We start from the raw sequence: 22,324 nt of genomic DNA, 5'->3' as shown, positions 1-22,324 counted from the left end.
ACTGGTCAAGGAAGTAGAGAGCAATAGTGGGTAATTGCAGGGTAGTTAATGTTAGTTCATTCTTAAAAGTATCACAGTTTGGACAAAAAAATTATATGACTACCTTAGTATTGGTTGCAGAAAGAAAGTATTTTAAATAAGTTGGATACATAGGATTATTTTACAAAGCAACACCTGGGTAAAGTAAGGAGTCAATTATATGCATGTCTGGGGGAAAGAAAGTTCCAGGTAAAGGGGACAAGGGCAAAGGACCAGAGGTAGAGGCACACTAGTGTGTTTGTGCAACAGTGAGGAGGGCAAAGTGGCTGGAGGACAGTGAGGGGGGTGGGTATTAAAAGACGAAGTTGAAGAGGCAATGTGGCTCAGATCACATAAAGCCTTGTGGGCCATTATACAAGCTTTCCCTCAGAGTGACGTGGCAGCCACTGGAGGGTTTTGAGGAGGAGGAGGAGGATGCAGTCTGATTTATGTTTTAAGAGACTTACTCTGGTTGCTGGGCTGAGAATAAATCAGAAGGAGAAAAGGGCAGAAGCAAGGAAGCCACTTAGGACACTGCTGAAATAATTCAGGGAAGAGACAGAGAAGACCGTTGTAATCATTCAGGCTTCAACCACTATTTGCAGTTGGCAAAAATCTAGTGAGATTCTGAAGGTAGAGCCGAAAAGATAATCTGATTGACTGGATGTGGGATAGGAGCTAAAGAAGAGGGCCAAAATGACCCCAAGGTGTTTTTCCAAAAGAGAAACCATGAGAAAAACAAGTTGGTAGGAAAGATCAGGCGCTAACTTGTGGATTATTCATTTTTAGGTGTCTAATAGACTTTTCCAGTGCCCAGAAGGCTGCTCCTTTATCTTCCCAGGCCTTCAATTCACCGAAGTCTCTCCTATCATTCTTTCAGATTTTCCCATGCATGTCTCCTCAGCTCAGGTATGTCCCCCTACTGGGGAAGGTGTGGAAGAGAAAGTCTATGATCTCCCTTGCTCCACTATATATTGTCTCTCCTCACACATTTCCTGTTTATCTCCCCAAACCATCTAAGATCTCCTAACAGTTTAAACCTCTGGGGAGACAACCCAGAAAGACTTTCAGGTACTTGGGCTAGCACCCTGCACCTTTCATTTCTCTGGAGAAAATGAAGTGTATCATGCAAAATATTAATATTACTTAGCAGGTATTAAGGGTGTACTCTATTCCAGATGTGTGCATTACTTTATTTAATTATCTCTATAATTCCTTGATTGAATTCTGGTAGTTGCATATCCTACTCTGTGATTCTTGGAAATTTTCCCAAGTTTATTAAACCTCAGCTGCCTGGATTATTAAATGGATGGAATATTTATTCCCTTAGGGTTCTGGTGAGAATGATGTGTGATGCTGGTCTAAAGCACCCAGCTGAGAACCTGACACTTATCAGATCCTCCTGAAATATTAATTCTGTAGCTTGTTTTCTGGCAAAGGTTGTGTTTCCTACATGAAGTGATATATGTAGATAGCACTTTTAATTCATAAAAAGGTAATTATACAACATGAATTCTCAATGTCCTCCTCATTTCAGTATAGTTTGAGAAACAACAGACAGTATCACAATAGGTCAGGTGATAAGTGAGAGTTTAATGCAATAGTCCAAAGAGGACATCAATCAGCCTTGAACAGACAAGAGGGGTAAAATTGAGGTAGGCAAAGGAAACATGAAGGACCTTTAGACATAGGGCATTGAGTGAACCAACACATGGAGAGCAAATTGTGGATGATTTGTTTGTAAACAATGAATAACTAACTTGACTGGAGTGGTGTTTTCAAAGAAGGGAATAATGGGACATGAGGTTTAAAAATCAGGGGGTACAGAATGGGAGGCATCTAATAATCCTAGATGAAAGGTTTTGGACTTTCCTTAATGGGCAGTAGGGTAGTCATTAAAGGCTCTTGAATTGAGGATTGATGATCATTTAGAGAACGTGTATTTGTGAAATAACTACTAGACTCAAAGCTCTGTATTAATCATGCAAAGAGGCATCATAAACATTCAATTTGGATATTTCAGTTTGATTGGCTGGAGAAAAGAAGGGAACTAGGGATCCCAGTCAGGAAATGAATACAAGAGGTGAGGTTGGAGCTGACTGGCGCTGAGCTAGGACGTTGGCAGTCACGGCCGAAAGAGCAGAAGAGCTGTTGGAGGAAATAAAGAGCAAGGAATGAAGTTTGGAGGAAAAACTGGCTCTGAGGGGGAGATAATGAACTACTTTTGAGTTGATGGCTGTCTGCTGTAGATGATGATCATGAAGAGGAGTAAAGAGTTGTCTTCCTATCCCTACACAGAATGCTTTTGGTCACAGAGGAAAGAATGGGCTTATGAATTAACAAGGAAAACAATGTATGTGTTACTTGGTTTGCTTGTAAGTTAAAATTAGGATTTGTATTATTACTTAAATTTGTGACTTCAAAACACTACATTTATTTTCAAAGCACATTCCCTCCCCTCCCCAGATTTAGCTAATCTAAATCTTGAAAATGCCACTGCAGCACTCCCTTGCCCACCCTCCCTTGCCCACCCTCACCTCCATAGGTCAGATCTGCGCAGACAGTAGACACTTCAAACATGCAGATATTTAATTAAAAATGCAAATCACTGGGAAGGAAATCTGGGGATCAGGTGTGAGCTGGAGGGACACTTCATGATTCTCCAGTGTTGGTCCACACCAGAAGCTTTGGGTTTTTTGTTGTGTACATTATATTGCTTGCTCATTTGTTTGTTTTGTGTCTAGATAGGCTTCGGTGATGGAATTGCCTTCTGGGCAGATCCCCATTCGACTGATTAGGGCTTGCCCTTCCTCAGACTTTCTGCTCCCTATACGTGGCCTCCGTCTGTTTCTACTCTGCAGTTTTTTTATGAACCGAGCCTCCCCAGATTGCAATTCTCCCTCTACACATGCCTGGTGAACTGTTCCGTTATTACTTTTCCAATATAGAAATAGCCTTCACTTAGAAGATTATGCCCTGTTAAAAGGGAGGGAGGAAAAGTAAGATAAAGGAAATAAAATCTTTATCCCTTTCAGAGGCATTTTCATAGCTTTTAAAAAATCTTCAGTCTTTTCTTAACATATGGGTAGCATTCAGTTTTGCCCTTAGTTCTCACATACATTTGGAGAAAAGAAAATACATTTCTTGTTTGTGAAAAACTACAAAGAGCAAAATACATTTGCATTCTGCTATCTTGCCTCTAGATTCTCCAAAAAGTTGGGGTATAAATAACACAATAATTTTAGTACTGGGGGTGGACTGAGTTTGTTATAAGTCACAACAGGTGGAAAGCCTGCTCTAGCAACTGAACTGGGTATAACCATGTCCCTTAAATTTCTAATGAAAATTCCATATGCATATTTGATCATTGTAAATGTGATGGAATTTTCGACTGGCTCGGAGACAGGTTGAGAGAAGAGGTAAATTATGTGTCTTATGATTTTTTTTAAAAAAGATAGAATTTAGTATTAATTTGATTCAGAGTAAGAAATGGGATGAGGAAAATACTAAGTGTTTTTCAGCTTCATGGTCATATTACTTAGAAATGCCATGCAATGCGAATCTAAAATCTCTCTCAAAGTGATTATTTCACTTCTTAAATGTGGGTTAACTTGGGCTGAATAGCTTTTTTGTTGGCTCCTGCCTTCCCCCTTTCCTAGGATTCTAGGGCCAAATGTAAAATGAAAACTAAGTTCAGAATTAGGATATAAAAGAGGAAAAATGCAGATAGGTTTCTGGCACCAGCTGCTTCAGAAATGCAAGCCAGGGAGTGCTTTGCATTTTGTTCAGAATACTTGGAAGTGGACCTAAATTTCAGAGATGTCTACCTCTGGGAACCAAAGCACCAGGCAAAGGAATCTGCCAATACTTGAGAAAGACTATGAGTGAAGTCAGGAATATTCTTCCTGTGCGATGGTGCAGGGTTGCTCAATGTTGCCCACCCACATTTCTACCGCCCCCCCACCCCCCGCCCGACCCGCAACACCATTGCAAACTTCTCTGGGACCTGAACAGAATCAACACTGGGAAGGTCCCTTTTCGTTGGCAGAGCTGAAAACACAAGATGAGGTGCTTTCTGGCTTTTGGAAACAGCAAAGCTTGGTGATTTGCAGCTGATCTAGGATTTGAACTGGACTCATCTTTTAAATGGAAGGCATAAACTGTGTGCCCTGTGTAACTGGGAGGGCTGATGGCTGAGGTTAAGGGCATCACACAGCAGGCAAGAAACGTGCTGTCTTGGTTCCTTGGCTTAGATGCAAACTTGCCCTGAAACCTTGAGAACATTTCATCATTCAGTGCCTCAGTTTTCCAATGCATAATGTTTCTGGCTTCTCTGAAAGAAGCCTGGGGACTAAAGCATGGCTTAAAGTGTTACCTCCATTCATTGTTTATATTCTCTTCCTGTTTGCTGTTTTACCCTGCATCCTAGCCTGGCTTTAGGGGTTTGGTTTTGGGAGGAAGACAGGAAACCACATTAAACAAAGGGATGGGAAAAGGTGTGGTGCCAAGTTTAGAACCCACTCAACCTTGTGGGTTTGGAGTTTTCAAGCAACCTCCTGCCTCTGGAGCCTTCAGTTTGTTTATTCTTGGCAAAATGAAGCTTCCTGTTTTTAAGAAAAACAGCTTATAAAAATGCTTGAAAAGTTTTCTTGGACATCAAAACACTCTTCCCAAATAATGGGATTTAACATGTAAATGAATCAAAACAATGTGAGCAACATTTCCTATACAGTACATGTGGGTTTTAAAAATTAAGGGGATAGTGCTTAGCTAAACATACTTGGGTTATAGAAGATCAAAAGCATTTGAAAACTAGTTTGAGATGTTTGCTAAATCTCAAATGAGGCCAATCCAACCACTCTCAGCTGAAATGCAAGCAATTTATTATTAAAAGAGCTCATGGATGTGATTACTCTTCAATCTCTGGGCTTGTGACTCTTGTAGCTAAAATAATCCCCATAGAATGATTGCAATAATGCTCATGAGTGATTTTGAGACCAGAGTGCTCAGTCTATCCATGGAGGGGAGTGGTGACCCAACGCCAGGCACCTCGACTTCTTGGCCCACTCATTTTCATGTCAAGGGCCTGGCTCAGGAGATGTGATATTTCCCATTACTTTTCATTGGATGGGTGGGTTGTGTGTGTGTGTGTGTGTGTGTGTGTGTGTGTTTTGTCAGATGGGAACAATATCTATCAACTCTCAAACTCCTATGTTCCAATCTCAAAGTCTATGTCTGGATTCAGAAGCTTAGAAGGATAATAGTGCTGCTTAGAAGTGTACTTTCTTACCCTCGGGGGTCTGTATGCCCCCGGATGTATTGGGAAGTACACCAATTCCATATTATCCCCAAATAATCTATAGAGCACCCATAGTGACAACCGAGAGGTCAACAGATCTAGGTTCTAGATCTAGGCTTATCTGCAGATAAGTAGCAATAACCTACTATGAGTAAGTTATTATAATAGGTAAAATTCTGAATAAAAGTGTGGATAAAAGATAGTCATTTTACCTTAAAAAACTTCGAATCTAGCTGAGGGAATTCTGTGACAACAAATATGAGGCTGTGTGTGATAGAATCTTAGGGAGAAAATCTAGATTTTTCAGATAGAAATTCCTCTCTTGAGGATAATTACAATTTTTGTGGAATATATGGCACTTAAATTAGGAAAGAAGGGTCAAATTTATAGACATAGATGTGGGAGGATGATGGAGGCATTCAGGTGAAACGGAATCACTACAAAGTCCTAGAGAAGGGAAGCACATGGTAGTCAGCGAAAAGGTCTGGAAAAACTGGAATAAAGGGTCAGCACAGTGTTTTCCATCTGTATTCCTCAGAATAATGCATGATCCTTGAGAAAAGGAGTTATATGATTAAATTTATTGGGAAGTTTTGTGTCAAAAGTGTTAAAATCTGAAAAATTGTAGGATTTTCTGGAATGTTTAACCAGCTTTTCTCCAGAGGGAAGGCATACAAATATAATATTTATTTAATCCACTTGACAAAAAAATATGTAGCAAAAAAATGATATTACATTTTTTTTAGATTAACAGATTAACAGATTAGAAAAATACTGTAGCTGTAGGAATTGTTGTAAAGACTTAATGAGCTTTAATATGCAAATTGATGTGATTATGCACTCACAATACCTGCTGTTTATTTTTGTTAGAGTTGTCCTTACTTAGACCAGGCATTTGACAAGGATTTTTGTGATATCTTTGCAGAGAAACTGAATACATATCATCTGAATGATAAAGAGTTGGAGGGCCTGGCTTGGAGTGTGCTCACTAACAGTTAAGTGACAACCTAAAAGGGAATTTTTAAAGTTGTGTGGATAACTTCAGTTATAATCTTTAACCTGGTCAATGAACCAACTAATGACTTGAATTAATTTATACAAGTGTGCAAATCAAATTTGTACATCATGGGCAGCTGGGAAGGAGAGTTATATTGATTCACAGGATCTTAATATAATAGTCTCAACAGACCGAATGAATGATAGTCTAAATATATATAAAAAGGAAAAATAACCAGTCTTAACATAAACTATACACATAAAAAAATGGCAGAGAGGGGCTTTGGCATGAATAAATTAGAAAAAGAATTAAGGATTTATAGGGGCACCTTGGTGGCTCAGTTGGTTAAGTGGCTGCCTTCAGCTCAGGTCATGATCTCAGAGTCCTGAGATAGAGCCCCATGTAGGGCTCCCTGCTCAGCAGGGATGCTGTTTCTCCCTCTGCCCCTCCCCCTGCTCATGCGCTCTCTCTCTCAAATGAAATCTTAAAAAAAAAGAATTAAGGATTTATAGAAGACTACAAGCTAAATATGTGACAATAGGAAAAGGTGACTTGTAGAAAATGTAACGTAATTTTGGGTTAGATCAATAGACATACGTTATCTTGATTAGGGAGGTAGAAGCTCTATTTGATCTGCACAGGTCAGATCACACGGTATAACATTTTATCTAGTATTTGTGAGAGATGAAGACTTACTAGTACTAACTGGAGGTCTGTGATCAAGACAGTGAGTAGACTAAAAATGACCCACAAATAACAGGTGCACTGGGAATTTTTAGTCTAGTGAGAAGAATCAAGAGTGGGTATGGCAAGTATATTCAAATATTTGGCAGTTTTTCATTTAAAAGGGGACTGAATTTGATTTCTGTAATACCCTGTGGTAGAATTAGGGCTCATAATTCTATAGCGATCTTTTCATAATTATTTGTTTAATGTCAACTCTGTCAGGCATCATGCTAAACAAGAAGACAAACATGAATGAGAGGAGTTCCTGCCCTAAAAGAACTCAGGATCTATTGGATAATAGAAACACGGGCAGCCATAATCCAGCATAACACATGTGACCCTCGTCAAGCAGTGCCCTATGTACAGTAACGTGGAACGAGCAGTGATTTTTGCCTGATAGTGATTTGTTTTGACCAATGTTATGTATCACATAATTTAAACATTCACATAATTTTGCAAGATTTACAATTTTTTTTTAAAACAGCACATTGTAGCTCTTGCCCTGCAGTTTTTCTTTCCCCAGCAGCAATCATCGTCACCTCTTTTAGCTGATTATTGTGTTATTTACCTCCATGTCTCTAAATGGCATGGTTGTATTGCTACTTCTTGATTTTTCAGTTTTAACTTTAGCTATCAATTTTCCCTTATGGAAGATGAGAAGTTAGCTCTATGTGCTTTCACCATACATGTATATCCTCCCATCCTCCATCCTCCATGATGTATTTTTGGTTAAGGCAAATACTCTGTTATCATGTCTATGAAAACTATTCACAGCTGAGTCATGTAAAATATACCTACTTTTCCTTCCCTGCATAATTTTTATTTTCCCAAGAATTTTTTCTCATTTTAAAATTTATTTCTTATGTCTTTATCATTAATTCAACCTCAAACACAACAGCATTTGTCTAAATCTTTTCTTAAGACATTCAAGCCTTTTTATTGTTATTGAGTTTTATCTTCCAGAATTTCTCCCAAAGCCTCTGAGCTGCTCAAACTGGACTGGAAATGGCTCTGTACCTGGGGTACATTCCTTCCTGGGATCTCCTTGCACAGTCTTTGCCTTGCTCCTATTGCCCAGATCCTGTGTCTTCCCTTAGTTTACAATCTCTCTTCTGAATGAGGACATGCTCTAGTAGTTTTTCATGTGAGAGAAACTGAGAAAGAAACTTCTGAGAAATTGTAGATTTACCCTCATATTTGATGGATAGTGTATCAAGGTCTAGACATCTAGATTGGAAATCATTACCTATAGAAGTTTGAAGGCATTGCTTTATTGCCGTTCAGGGATGCTGAGAAGTCCAAAGTCTTTCTGATTCTTGATCCTTTGAGTGTGACCTTTTTACAAATTTTTATCTTTGAAAACTTTGAGGATCTTCTCTTTGTTGAATTTCAGAGTGATTTACCTTCATACAAGCCTGTGTCTGTTTAGTTTATTGGGCACTTTGTAGGCCATTTCAATCTCGTCCTTCCATTTTGGGAACCTTTCTTGAATAATTTTATTGATGTTTCCCTCTCTTCATTTCACTGCTCTTTCTGGAACCCCTATTCTTTTGATGTTGGACCACTTATATTGGTCCTGCTATATTCACATTTTTCTCTTCTATTTACAACTTCTTCCTTCCTTTTTTTAAAAACCTCTGATTCTTATACATGGCTGCATTTATTTTATCTTCTTGCTAATATTATTAAAAATTTGTTGATATTAAAGTTTTTTCTTCTCTGCCAATCATCATCTCAGCCAAGTTGCTTTGTGTGATAAGGAGGGAGGCATGGGGGTTCTTTTCTGCTTTGTATATTTCATATTGGACTCTTTCCTCCAAGGTCTGTTAATTTTTATATTTAAGGATAGGGCACTCCTAAGCTGATTTGCTGTTCTGAGTACGTGAACAGGGGCTGTTAGCTGTCAGGTTCATTGCAGAGTGATTTGGCTGGGCTGTTTTAATGGAGAAATCTCCACTGTCAATATCTTTATATCCTTCTTTTCAGCAAGGAGATATTTCCCATGGAAGATTTTTTTTTCAATGTCCTGCCTAGTAGCTAGTGTTCTGAGAGCCAGGTAGATGCAGAGAGTGGTGGGTGTTTGCTTTCACTGTGCATAGGATTACTCCTTTCAGTAAGAAATCTGCACCATCAACTGTGCCTGCTCTTACTTAAGATCCCGTGTTTTGTGCTTTCTAGACAATAAACTGGGGAGGGATAGTCTGGCATAGTGAGCTAGGAAACTGGTGAGCTGCCCATTTCTTTAAAAATACTTTCAACTAATTAAAAAAAATTGTCCACTCCCCTTCACTCCAATTTCTCAAGGTACCTGATGAGGCCAAATTGTGGTCCTTTGGGGATTATGTAGTATGAATCTGGGTTTTCCCTACTGCTGGCTGTCTTCCCTACTGCTGGCTAAGTACTTCACTTCCTTGGGTGTCTACCATTCATCCATCTGCTTTCTAGCTTCCAAAATTTTTTCTTCTCTCTTGTTCTCCTTCTCCTTGAAAGTGTGTGTGTGTGTGTGTGTGTGTGTATAATCGCGGATCAATTTTTGTGCATGATTTGGGATGTTTGCAGGGAAAGTGGACATTTCTGGAGGACTCTGAACAATAAATAAGAGTTTTTCTAGCGACTGAGGCATCAAGGAAGAACAACCCAAACAACAAAAGAGATGTGCAAACTTTAGCAAAGAATTCAGGAAATGGTGAATGTGGCTAGGACACTGCCTGGGAGTAGGCTGAGACTGTAATCAGCAACACTGAAAGCAAAGAGTAAGAGTACACTGTAACTGGATAGAGATAGGGAGAGAAGAAGAGGAGTCAAAGATGATTCTGTAGTTTCTAGATTGGAAAAATGGTTGTCTCACGATTAGTGAAACCCCTAGGATGTGTATTATAAGTCATATGTATTCCACAATGGACAAGGTTGCCTCGTGATATGATACATTGTCTTCCTATATAGCCCTTAAGCCCCTAGGTGGACAGTGGTAGGAAAGGTTTCAGATTGCTTTGCCTATGAGAAATGGCAACATTTTCCAGTATGGTATGTACCCCTTTTAAGCTACTTGGTCTCAGGTAGGGTTTGAGAAGCACAGAAAGGAGTAGGAGTAGAGGGGAGGGAGAAATAGAGAGGCAGAGAAAAAAGAGACACAAAGAAAAAAACACTTATAGTGATGACATCATTGCTGAATTATAAAACTGAGCTTTAAATCTGCAAGAGTCATTTCTGTTCTATCTCAATAGGGAGAAGTGTGCTGAGCTCTTGGGGTCGTTGACTAACATGTCTACCAGATGGATCCTGAGTTTGGCTGTTTGAGGAGAACATTCCATCTCAGGGTTTAAGATGCAACAATGCATTATTAAACCCGTTTGTAACACAATGTGCAAAATGACATCATATCCCTGGGTGTGTGTGACCTCACCAAAAATGTGTGCCCTGCTGTGTCGGCAAAGTGGAACTCCAGGATACAGACTGTTAGGTCGAGTTCTAATATTTTATAAATAGCTGCCCTTCCCCCAGTCTTCTCTCTCTCCTCTCAAATCCAAAATGTTCTTTAAAAGAGGAAGAAAAAAATATTTTATGCACTCCTGCATCAAAGAGATATAATAAAAATGTTGAGAAATAAGCCTCTGAAATGAATGAAAAATGGATATAGCCTCAGGAGATTGTGAATTTTTGTCTGGTATCTCAGTAATGGTCTGCCAGGAAATAAAAACCACTGAATGTTTAGAACAGTAGGACTTCAATACAGGGAGCTGGTTACACTGGTGATAGAAGAGCTAAGAAGCCTAATGGGACAGTGACGCAATGCAGAAATGAGGACAGGCAAGATGACCTGTTACCTCTGAGCTGCATGCGGGGATAGGGCGAGCCTAGTAGTTGGGCAGAAGACAGGCAGCTTCTTCAGACATGCTACCAGGGGCAGAGAGAGGGGTGTCCTGGCCTTCTCCTTACTTCCTTGCACCCTCCTGTCTCCTACCTCTGTTTCTTTTTCAAGGGCTGAATCCAAGGGAGAGCCAATGGACATGGGAGCCTGGGAAACCCTGCACAGAGGGGTCAGTCCCCTGCAAAGCAAAGCAGAGCACAGGGAAAGGAATACTAGATCCAAGGAGAAAGAGGTTCAGAACCAGCAAAGCTGGAAACCGGCACATCCTGCTGCCCTAAAGGGAAGATGGTCAGTGTCAATAAAACCATGATTATCCATCAGATCCAAAATTAGATGTGGGAGACTTAGGAGCTAACTTTAGCTGAACATTATAGAAGGTTCTATATTCATATAGAAGCCTCTACCACCTTCATAGCCGGGACTTTGGACTGGATTTTAGTGATGGGCTTTACCCGATATGCGTCATTATCTTTTAATTATTATACACTGATATAATTTTATCAGCTTAATTTAGCATGGACTAATGGAAAACATTATTTTGGTAGGAAACACCAAAGTTTGTGTTTTATAGATTTATTGTTGTCATTGTTATTGCTAATGATACTGATATCCAATACACAAGCATTCATTTATAATTCAATAACCCAGTGCTGGGTAATCATACTGTTTTCACAGGTCAATCTTGTTCCCAGACACTCCTACTGCAAAATTGAAGTAATTTCTTTAAAAGTGATATTTGACAGTTAACTGTTGATGCAATGTTCTACTATTAACTAACATGTAATTAGTTCATTAAAAAATACCTCAACTGAATAGCGTGTAACTTAATACAATCTACTAAAGTGGAGAAATCCACAGTTTCTCACAAATGGGAGCAAAATTATAGTGCAGGGAAACTGGAAACGAGAAGATGCCAGCTGGCAGGACACTAAGTGTTTCAGATCACTGTGTTTATGATCTCTATGTTCTAGAAAAAAAATTAATTAGATTATGCTATTTGAGAATCTTGGAATGTTATGGCTCTGTGCCAGGCTTATCAGAACCACGCATCTGAAGTTTAATTGGGATGTTTTAAATTTCACTTGTATTTCTAAGCTTTGAAAAAGCAATAAATGTAGGAACTAATAAATAACGGTGGAAGAATGCTGAGATTCCCTCAGATGGCAGCATTCAGAATAAAATTATGGGCTGTCCCGAAGTCTAGGATATACTCATTTTATTGAACATGATATGAAGCACGACTCTCTGTTCAGGAGTATTTGGAAAATTGATGTTTGCAATGTGGGAACTATAACTGTCTACTTATCAAGCTATTTTTGAAAATTCAAATCATTCTCAGCATTTCAGATTGGGATCTAAACGGGGAAAGGCATATGAGCTCCAGGATGGAGAAATATCCTCTGCTTCCCACTCACCTTGATGAGAGAATTGTACTGACTGACCTTCTAGCTAGTCATAATATGAATAGACTTAATGTTTTTTAATTCACTTTTTCCTCATTTACTTTTTAATTGGAGTAAAATGTACATAACATGAAGTTTGCCAGTTTACCCATTATTTAAGTGTATAGCTCAGTGGCATTAGAAACAACCATCACCACCATGCATCTCTAGAACTTGGCTGAAAGTTCCTTTGTTAACTGCTTTCTAAAAATTAAAAAAATAAAATCCTTTTCAAATTTCTAGGAACCTTTGGTCACTTTAGTCAAGGGCTGAAAATATGCAGGACACTGCATTTGTGTTCACACATGTAGGAGCCATTATGCCCAACCAGACTTATGGAAGGAGAATATTGACTTTTTTTGAGAAAACAAATGACATGACATGATAGAAATGGAAATGTATACTACTAAACACTTTGATTGAACTATTTCATTCATTCATTCAACAAATACTTACTAAGCATCTACCTGTGCTAGATATTGTTCTAGGCAGTGTGGGGTTTGTGGTGAATAAAGACTAAGTCTTCACTCTCATATGCCTTCTATTCTAATAGGACAGACAGTCTCTACACTGATAAATATTCAATAGAAGGTGGAAATAAGTATGGATAAGACCAACAAAAGCAAGTTTTGTTTCCTTTTTCCAATTTCACTTATAATATTGCAGATACAGAAGGAGGAGACCTTCTTCAAATGGAAACCCTACTTATCAAACAAGCCATTGGATCTCATTCCTTGCTGTGCCCTCTCCTTGGTGCATGAAGCCATGAGGTAGTATGCTCTGAAGATGAGGCACTGTGTGTCAGAGTGTGGAGAACTTCTTTCTCTTTGCTCTCCTCTTTGTTTCTCAGCATCTTGGTTCCTTTTCCTCTTCTTCTTTCATTTCATTGACCAAATGACTAATGATACCTACTCATTCATTTCTCCAACAAATTGGAACTGGAAATCTGCCATTGTGGGGCACGATGCTGGTGGGTGCAGGGAGTGAGAAAAGTGTAATGCACAGTTCCGACCCCCCAGAATTCCTTGGCATATAGAGATGTAGTTGCAGAAGGGGACAATAATGCCATACCTCCCATGACTAGCAGAGATGACATGTGCTTTGAGGATTTCAGGAGATGCCAAGATAACTTCTGTTAAGGCAATTAGGAAAGAATTCACAGAAAAGGTAACTCTAAAGATGGGCCTTGGTAGATGAGCAGTGCAGAATCATGAAGTTAAGAGAGGAGAGGATCTCAATACAGAAGAAGTGACCAATATGGCCACCACTGCAGAAATGTCCAGAAGAAAGGAGACTTTCAAGGTTTGATCACATCAGTTCCCTTTGAAATGGTATCTACATGGGGGAAAAAAAATGCCTGGCAGAAAATTAAAATTTGGTAAATCAATTGTTTTATTCAAATAACACCAACTCACATATCTGTCTGACCTCATCACTATTAAGTGCATTCATTCATTCATTCATTCAACAGATATTAACAGATTGTCTAACTTATGTGTGCACTGGAGATACATATAGCAGTGAACAAAACAGAAGCACTCCCTGCTCTTATGGGGCTTTACATTCTAGAAGAGATAGATTTTGGACATAGCAGTAAGTAAATATGTATTATTTTAAGTGGCTATAGGTGCTATGAAGAAAGGAAAATCAAACCAGGGAATAATGTCTTAGCCCTGAATAACAAGTATGCCTGGCATCTGTGAGAGACAGAAAAACCCAGTGTGGCAGAAGCATGGGAGCAAGAGGGTGAAGGCAAGTGACATGGTTTAAGGAATCAGGGCTCAGATCTTGTGGGTTTGTAGGCTGACATAAAGACCTTGACATTGCCTATCAGTGGGGGTTTTAAACAGTGGAGGGAGATGATCTAACCCATGTTGTCATAGGTAGCTTTGGCTTCTGTGTTGAGAATAGATTGAAAATTTTATGTAGTTGTGGTATAGACATACTCTGAAGGTCACTGCTAATCTTACATGCTATCTTTGGGCACTGGCATTTGATTCGGTCAAAAAAAAAATCATCAAGCTGTCTGTTTGTTACCTCTACGCTAATGATAAAATGATGTATCAGTATCAGTCAAGGTAACAGAACCGGTAGGAGATATATGAATACATATCTACATGTAAATAATATTAATTATATGCATTAATAATATTAATGATATGTACTATGATACATTAATATCAATTATATATGAATATATATTAATTATATGTGTTATCTATATATATACACACACATATATGACATATATATATATAGAGAGAGAGAGATTGCAAGGAATTGTTTTTTTGTGATTGTGAGGCTGTCTGGGCAAATCCAAAATCTGCAGGGTAGGCTGTCAGGAAGGGCAGAGTAGAAACTCTCAGGCAGGAACTGATGCTCCGGTCCACAGGTAGAATTTCTTCTTCCAGAGGGAAATCTCAGTTCTGTTATCAAGGCCATTCAAAGGATTGGACCGTATCCACACAGATTATCTAGGAATCTCCTTTATATAAAGTCAACTGCTTGTAGATGTTAATCCTATCTACAGAATACCTTCACGGCAACACTTCGATGAGTACTTGATCGAATAACTTAGTACTATAAGCATAGCCAAGTTGACACATTAGAGTGATCATCACAGATGACTGACCAATTGACTGACTTTACACAGACGAGGACAACTCTTTCCTCTACCCTCTGTTTTGTAACTGGCTCTTTTAAATTATGCAGACAGCCTCAGAGTTGAAGTTCCTTTCTGATAGGCTGTAGTCAGTTTCCACACGACAAAATACTAATTAGGAGGACTGGACGTGGTCTTGTTTACAAACTCATTAGCCCTGGGAGCCTGGCTTCTCCAACTAGATGTTCCAGTGACAAGAGGGTACATTTCAGCCCTAAACAGGAGCCACATGGATCTCACGTCCAACTCTGTTGACGCTCTCATTGCCAACGCTTTAATGTCAAAGGAGCAGTACTGCCTCTATGCTGTCCACAATTCAATATTGAAATGCCTCTCTACGAACAAAATAAAGCCTGTGTGACTTTGTGTGAATCATGGTAAATTCTTAGGATGAAGGATAAACCATCCAATTCATCTTACTGACCCCAATGAACTCCGCTCCATCAATATTTGCAGTGTAACTGAATGCCAAAGCATGCCTTGAGTCCATGCAATTTGGTGACATTTCTACTGCTAAAAGTGCTACTACAAACTTTATCTTGGAGAACTCATGATAAATGGTGAAGTTGCTCTGAGTCTAGGAAGCTGTTATTGGCCAAATTATGTGCTCTTGGAGAGGAATATTTCCTGTGTATTTAAAAAAGAAAAAAAAGAAGCAGCAGCAGAAGAAAAAGGCCCAGCGTGACTAATCCGGTCAGAATGTTCTCATCTTCTCTAGGAGAAGAAAGGAGTCAGGTAGAGCTTTGCAACAATCCGTGGTCGCAAACCTCAGTAGACACCCAGGTCATTAACTAACCACATGGAGTGGACCATCCCAGGGCTCTGAAACCACAGGCATCTATCTGCTGGATGAAAGGAAGCTGTGTCACAGGCCTGGACAGAAAAAGGATGTGGTGAATTTTCAAACGGCTCTGATTTATGGGCAATAAGGTGCAAGGTTATGGCACACAGAAAAACGAATCATTTATGCTTCTCCTCAGCATCCCCTTCCAGAAACCCTGGCTGTGGCTGGTTTCTAGGATGATATGGATGGTGTTGCCCTGACAGTTGCCATGCTGGGTCCTTGTTCCCGTCACCTAGCCCCACGTCTGCGAAGTGATCCTTCAGGAATAGCTACGAAACCCCTGCCTTTGGGAACCAGCCAAGCCAGGGTGTGATATTTTTTCCTGTTTAATTAAAAAGAAAAAGGAAAAAGAAAAAAGAAAAAAGCTTACCCGTGTGCTTTTGCCAGCTATCTGAAAGTTCAAAAGGTAAAGAACATTTCCCTCCACAAATAAGCTGTGGAATGTATTTGGAAGTTGGGATTTCATCAGCAACTGCTGTTTTTCAGCCACTCATTCCACTGCTAAGGAAGGTGAAATCGGGAGTTCTTTCCTGAAAGGAAAAAAAAAAAGCAACTTCATAATTTGATATCTATGGGATGTCATTTCGGAATGTAGGACCATCTTTCAGATGTTAATAGAGGCTACTGACCCCTTCTCAGAGAGGAGGCAGTTGTCATGCCCCTGGACACAGGAACAGTTCAAATTTCCCTTTAAAGGAAATAATAAAACGAATCTGAGCTCGGTTCGCGGCCTTCTGAGGATAGACCACGATGGCACTTTGTAAACCAACCTGTCCTTACTGAAATACTCTTTTCATAAAATTATATTTTGAATTTATAATGATGCAAAGCTGAATGTCATATTTTCTACTTGGGGCCCCTTACAAGGTCCACTAGAGACCAGGGCTCCTATCCATGGAACTTTGCAGAATACTCCCAAAGCATCCCCTCTCACGCTGACCCGAGGGTGGAGATGGGTTTGTGGAGGAAATGACATTTGAATTGGACCTTGAAAGACAGAGGATGTGAACAAGAGAGCAGGACATAAGCTAAGTGCCTGCTGGCATCTTCCAACTGGCTGGGGTTATTTTTTAGTTCCTGAAGAGACTTGGCTTGAGTCTCCATCCTCCATACTGTGGAGAGCCTGGTACCCTCCTCACTGTACCTCAGAGGTTTTCCAGGGGCTTAGCTTTCTTCTGGTCACCTTCCTACAATTTCTCAATCTCTCCTCTGTGTCTCATCTTCTCAAGCCATTTTTTCCATCTCTCTCTGCCCCACATCACTCCTATCTTTAGTTTCTCAAAACATTCCTGACATAAGGCTGCTCAGAGTCTGGATTTGCAGATAACCAAGGAGACTGCAGCATGGCAGACAATTGGCAACACCCTAATGTTTGTATCATGTATCCCCCATCCAATTTCCCTGCTCATCTCAGAGATAGGAAATACCTTACCAGTCATCCTATCTGGGCTGCCACATGTCATGCGTCTGGAATTATAGCTAGAGTAAGGCAAGGTGGATGTATAAAGAGATCCCCTGATAGGATGACTCAAAGAGCTAAAAATCTTTCTTTTTGACATAGCAGTCTGAAGTAGGATTTCCAGGCTAGCTTCTGGCTCTTCTCCAAGTCATGGGTCAGGGACCTGGCTGTCCACGAGCTGTTGCTCCGTTGTCCTCCCCAGGCCCTGCGTTGCTCCCGTGGCTAAGGCTGCCACACTTCCGGCAGAGCCCGCCGGAAAGGGGAACAGAGTGGAAGAGAATGCCTACCACCCACGGCGCTCGCCAGGAGTGGTGCGGCCCACTTCCGCTCGGGGCGCTGGGTGAGAAGTCAGTCCTGAGACCAAACCCACTGCAGGCGGTTGGGAAGTGTAGTTGCTCCCCAGGTAGCCATGGGCCAGGCCCTGTCTCCTCTACCACGAAAGGAGGTGAGCACACATGTCCACGGAAAACTAGCAGTCCCGGCCACATCCTTCCCCTTATCTGCCACAGACTTTTTCCTTATACCCGCCTTTTTTCTCCACTTTTCGGCAGCCAAGTTTAGATTCTTGCCACATTTTTATTAAAAACCAATTTGGTTCCTCATGTTTTAATGCCTTCGTCCCAAACACGACTCTGTGGCCTCAAGTTTTCATGCTAACACTGCCCCGTAAAGCTCTCTTTCTACACCTCAGACTCGGTGGCTTCTGACACGAGTGTCCACTGTTCCTCTGACGAGGCAGCGAGCGGTCGGGTCACCCTGTGTGCGCATGCGCGTGCCACCCTGTGTGCGCATGTGCGTGCCCATGTAGGTGCAGGCAGGGACGTGCGGATTTTGTCTTTCTGCTACAGGATCGAGGGCAGGGTGGGCGAAGGAAGGGAGTATTCCCTGAGAAGAAAAGGCCACAACAAAGTAGTGACAAGAGAAAAGCGTGGGATAACTTCAGGGGTAATAGATGGGTCTAGTTGGCCTGGCTCATAGGTTACATGAAAAGCGACTGGGGGCATTAGCAAGGACTCTTGCCTGCCGCAAGTAACAGAAACCAAATGCAAACCAGCAGAGGCTAAAAAGGATGATTAGAGGAGAAGTTGTAGAGGTAGTTCTAGTTCCAAGTTCTAAATTTCGAAGTCTAAGTCCAGGGCTCCAGAAAGCGTCAAAGTCTTTGCCTCTATCTCTGAGCCATTTGGCCTCTGTCTTCCCAGATAGGCTCTCTCCACAGGGACCCTGATATCTCTAGGCCCCATATTATCAGGAAAATGTTTTACGTTAATGTTTCCAGTGAGTCGCCAAGGTAAAGTAAAGGTGAAATTCCAGAGCCAGGTCATCCCATGCAGAATATGCAAAGAAGTGGATAGAGAGCCATTCCAGGAGCTCCTCCTGTGGGCCGCCTCTTAACACTCCAAGCCTACTGAGGATTTATCTGTGGGACCACTCAGAACTGGAAGACAGGGACAGCTGATGTCTGAGTCACAGCTAAACAAGCTAAAGCTGCCACGGCTGCAACATAGAGGGAGGGCCTTTGGAACAGCTGATCCACCCAGAGTTTGCTGAGACAGGAGATGTGTGAGGCTTTCTGAGAGACTAGAGATAGGCCAGGTGCGAGAAGAGCCAGTGTGGGCTCAGCCTGGGTCTTACCCAATAAGGCCACTGGGAAGGATGGAGGAAACCTCAACAACATGAAACTGGAGGTGAATGGTGTATTTTCTGCAGAAGGACTCACAAGAAATCGATCTAAATGGGTCAGGGGAACTGCAGGAAATAAGTTTCCAGAAATGGGAACATGTAAAGAACCCATGAAAGTACCTGCAAGAGGGAGGGATGGTTTTTAAACATTTGCCACCCAGATGGCATGAAGTCAGCTTAGTAAAAGAACATTTTAAGAAAGAATTTTCTTCACTCTTTAATGTTCCTCTTTCCCCACCCAAAAGGATCCCAAAAGGATCAGGAATTAGTTAACAAGCTTGGGAAGTGGACAGTTAGAGGTTAAGGTAGAGAAATACAGGAAAAAGTCAATGATGCCATTCCTCCCCACCCCTCTCCCTCACTGCCTCTCAGTTTGAAGCAAGCCTAAGTCAAGAAGTGGGAGAATGTTTTACTTTAAATCAAGTTCAAAGTTTTCATTAACATCTTGGACTCAATGTTGCAATTTCTAAAGTGGAACTGTATTTGTGACTTAAAGTGACTTTAGGATCTAAGCATGACTAGAAATTTGGTCTATAGGTGTTTTTATGTAGATAAGACAAAATTTCAAAGGGTAGTGGAAAACAAATAATTTCATTTGATTACATTATAAAATCTTCTAGTTCAATTTACTGTTTACAACTCCCTACAAATCATGACTCCCGAGGGAAAAAAACACACTCACTCCTCCAGAGTGCATAAAATCCCCTGAAAAAGACTCCTAGTATCCCTTCTTGAGTCAGCGTCTTCCCTACCCCCCACCAAATCTGTGAAAAGGGAGTCATATGGTTATTAACAGCCCCATCTGGGTCACAGAAAAAGCAAGGGTTCTAGAAGGGGAGGAGGCTGGCGGCTCATAGATACTCACTATAACAGGAGACAATGGTGTAGGGATTCTGTAGGATTGTAGGAAGAGTCACTCCTAATGAAAAGGAAGGCCCACGTTCCAAGCAGAACCTCAAATTCCATGGGGAGGGCTGGGGTACGGCATGTTGGGAACAGTCTTCTGGAATGTTAGGAACCTAGCAACATGGAAAAGTGCCCTCTTGGGGCCTCGCTGTGACCTTTGTCATTCCCATGCCACCTGGGTCTACATTCATGCCACTGCTCATGGGGGGGTGTACTGCCCTCCCTGATATGCCTACTGGTGAGGGTGATGGGCTGAAGCCACAGCCAGCCCTGTGGGTTGACTTAAACCCCACGGCACTCCTTGGTGGAACCTTCAGTAGTCAGCAGATAGGTGTGAAGACCATAATACTTTCAGAGAGTATTACAGGAAAAACTGGAATCACTTAATCTACATTTCAAAGGCACGTCATCCTTCATACACCTTGAAGTTACAGATCCTTTCGTTTATTTAAAAAATATATATATACATACATATATACACACACACATATGTGTATTTTCATATATATACATACATATATGTACATATATATATATATATCTGAGAACATAAAAGTATTTAGAAAAATGTCTGTATGTTTGTCTCTTCTTGCCAGAAGTTCCACTAGAACAGGATCTTGTCTGCCTTGTTCACTGTTAAACCTTCAGTGTCTGGAAAAATGCCTGGTATATAGTAGGATACAGTAATTATATAGTGTGTGTATATATATATATATATATATATATATAGTATATAAATATATATATATAGTATATAATATAGTAAATATTACTTGATGGGATAAAGCAGCATAGTCACTGTTTTCAAGAAGTTAAAAGTCTAGTGGAAGAGAAAGACATGTAAGCATCATACGGAATAGTAAATTCAATGACACCGGAAGTCATAAAACTGTATAACAGCAAACAGAGGGTGGGGGTGAGGGAGGGGCGGATAAGTCTTCCAAGAGATGATGCAATGTGGGACATGAAAGGATGAACAGAGCATTTCCTCTTTGGGCTGTTGTTCCCCACTCCTCCCCTCCTCTTTGAGGGTTCTTGATTTCATGTCTCCTTTGATGGGAAGGGATAACAGGCATAGTGGAGCTCTCTGGCTCTGCTCTTTCCGGGGTGTGGTCCATTCTCTAGCTATGCCAGTGGTATGACTTTACAGGATCTCAGCAAGATGCCTGTGGGACTGCAGCTCTGTGGGATCTTGGCAGAACCTCTCCCACTGTTAAGGTCAGAACTTGGGAAAGATGTACTAATCACCATAAAGGCACAAGGGCTGAAAGACAAAACTGGCACTGAGCAGAGCTCTTGCAAACTGTGTTTGTAGGGAAGTGATGGAGAGCTTTTCCTGAGTGTGGCCAATTCGATGGGGTTAAAATATGATTAAGCCTGAACATGTAAACAGCAAGTTCCCAAGTTAATGATGATATAACATTCTGTTAGGGTCAGGCTGGATTATAGCTGATTGTGTTGTCTCATATTGGAATCTGGTCCAACATGTTGATTCCTTTTATAAATTCTGTAGTCATCCCCAGGAATAGCATGACCCACCAAAGAGAAGTCTTTCTGGAGTGTCAAGGAGACATTTCTTAGCACCACCTGGAAGAACACAAACAACACTGACCGGATTTAGGGGCCTCAGGAAAATGGCACACCTCTAGAGTAAGAGACCCCAGTGCTGCCCCTTGCACACACACCCACAGTGCAGGCCTGGGCTAAGTGTGCTCTACCTTACCTCCTAACAGAGAAGAAAAGCAACAGGTAGTTATACATAAAGGAAAAATAGTACCACCTTTGGTTGAAATCACATTCAACTAGGACCAGGGCCCAACTGATAACCCTCCATCCTTTCTGATATTCACTCAGCCACCTTGGACACCCCCACAGGATGGGTGATCCTTTTTCCAGGGCAACAGATGCTCCATTCATTAGGGGCCAGAAACCCTGCCCCTGTGCTATTCCTCCAGGATCTTCCAAGGGTTTGAATATAAATGGAAACCAAAGATGTTTCCATCCTAGTTTAACCATTTGATCCTTATCTTCTCCTTTCCACAAGAACAGTGTCCATGTTCTGCACCATGTTCCTAGTGACTTCAAAGGGAGCCTGGAAGGAGCCCCTGAAAATGGGCCACTGTGCTCTGTTCCAACCACAGTGTTTCTAACAGCACTTAAGTGCAAAAGCAAATGTTTCATCTAGGTAAGAACGCATGAAACTAAAAGAATGAAACTCTTCTTTTTTTTTTTTTTTTCAAAGATTAGCTACAAGAAATAAAAATGCTGCATGAAGTCCTAACAGTAATGGTTATCATGATATTAATATGCAACATCTGGGCTTCTAGGGATTATTCCAGTAGGTACACTCAGGATGCTAAGGCCCTAGGCACAATTAAATCTCAACTCTGGGTTAGTGAAAAAAGCTGAAGGTTCTTTAGGTT

At 40.9% G+C, this 22,324-nt stretch overlaps 1 long non-coding RNA gene across 6 annotated transcripts in view; it reads right to left on the bottom strand.

The window, feature by feature from the left end:
* The window catches only part of LOC116643430, a 445,025-nt gene that overhangs the window by 63,004 nt on the left and 359,697 nt on the right, over positions 1-22,324 (bottom strand). For all 6 annotated transcript variants that reach the window (XR_004301555.1, XR_004301552.1, XR_004301557.1 and 3 more), the window contains one exon: positions 16,227-16,386. This is a non-coding gene — a long non-coding RNA (uncharacterized LOC116643430). The remainder of the gene's footprint in view (positions 1-16,226; positions 16,387-22,324) is intronic.

Source organism: Phoca vitulina, unplaced genomic scaffold (genome assembly GCF_004348235.1).
Source record: "Phoca vitulina isolate PV1807 unplaced genomic scaffold, GSC_HSeal_1.0 scaffold26, whole genome shotgun sequence".
Lineage (NCBI taxonomy): Eukaryota > Metazoa > Chordata > Mammalia > Carnivora > Phocidae > Phoca > Phoca vitulina.
Note: the sequence above shows the minus strand (reverse complement) of the source record. Positions and strands in the feature narration are given on the sequence as shown.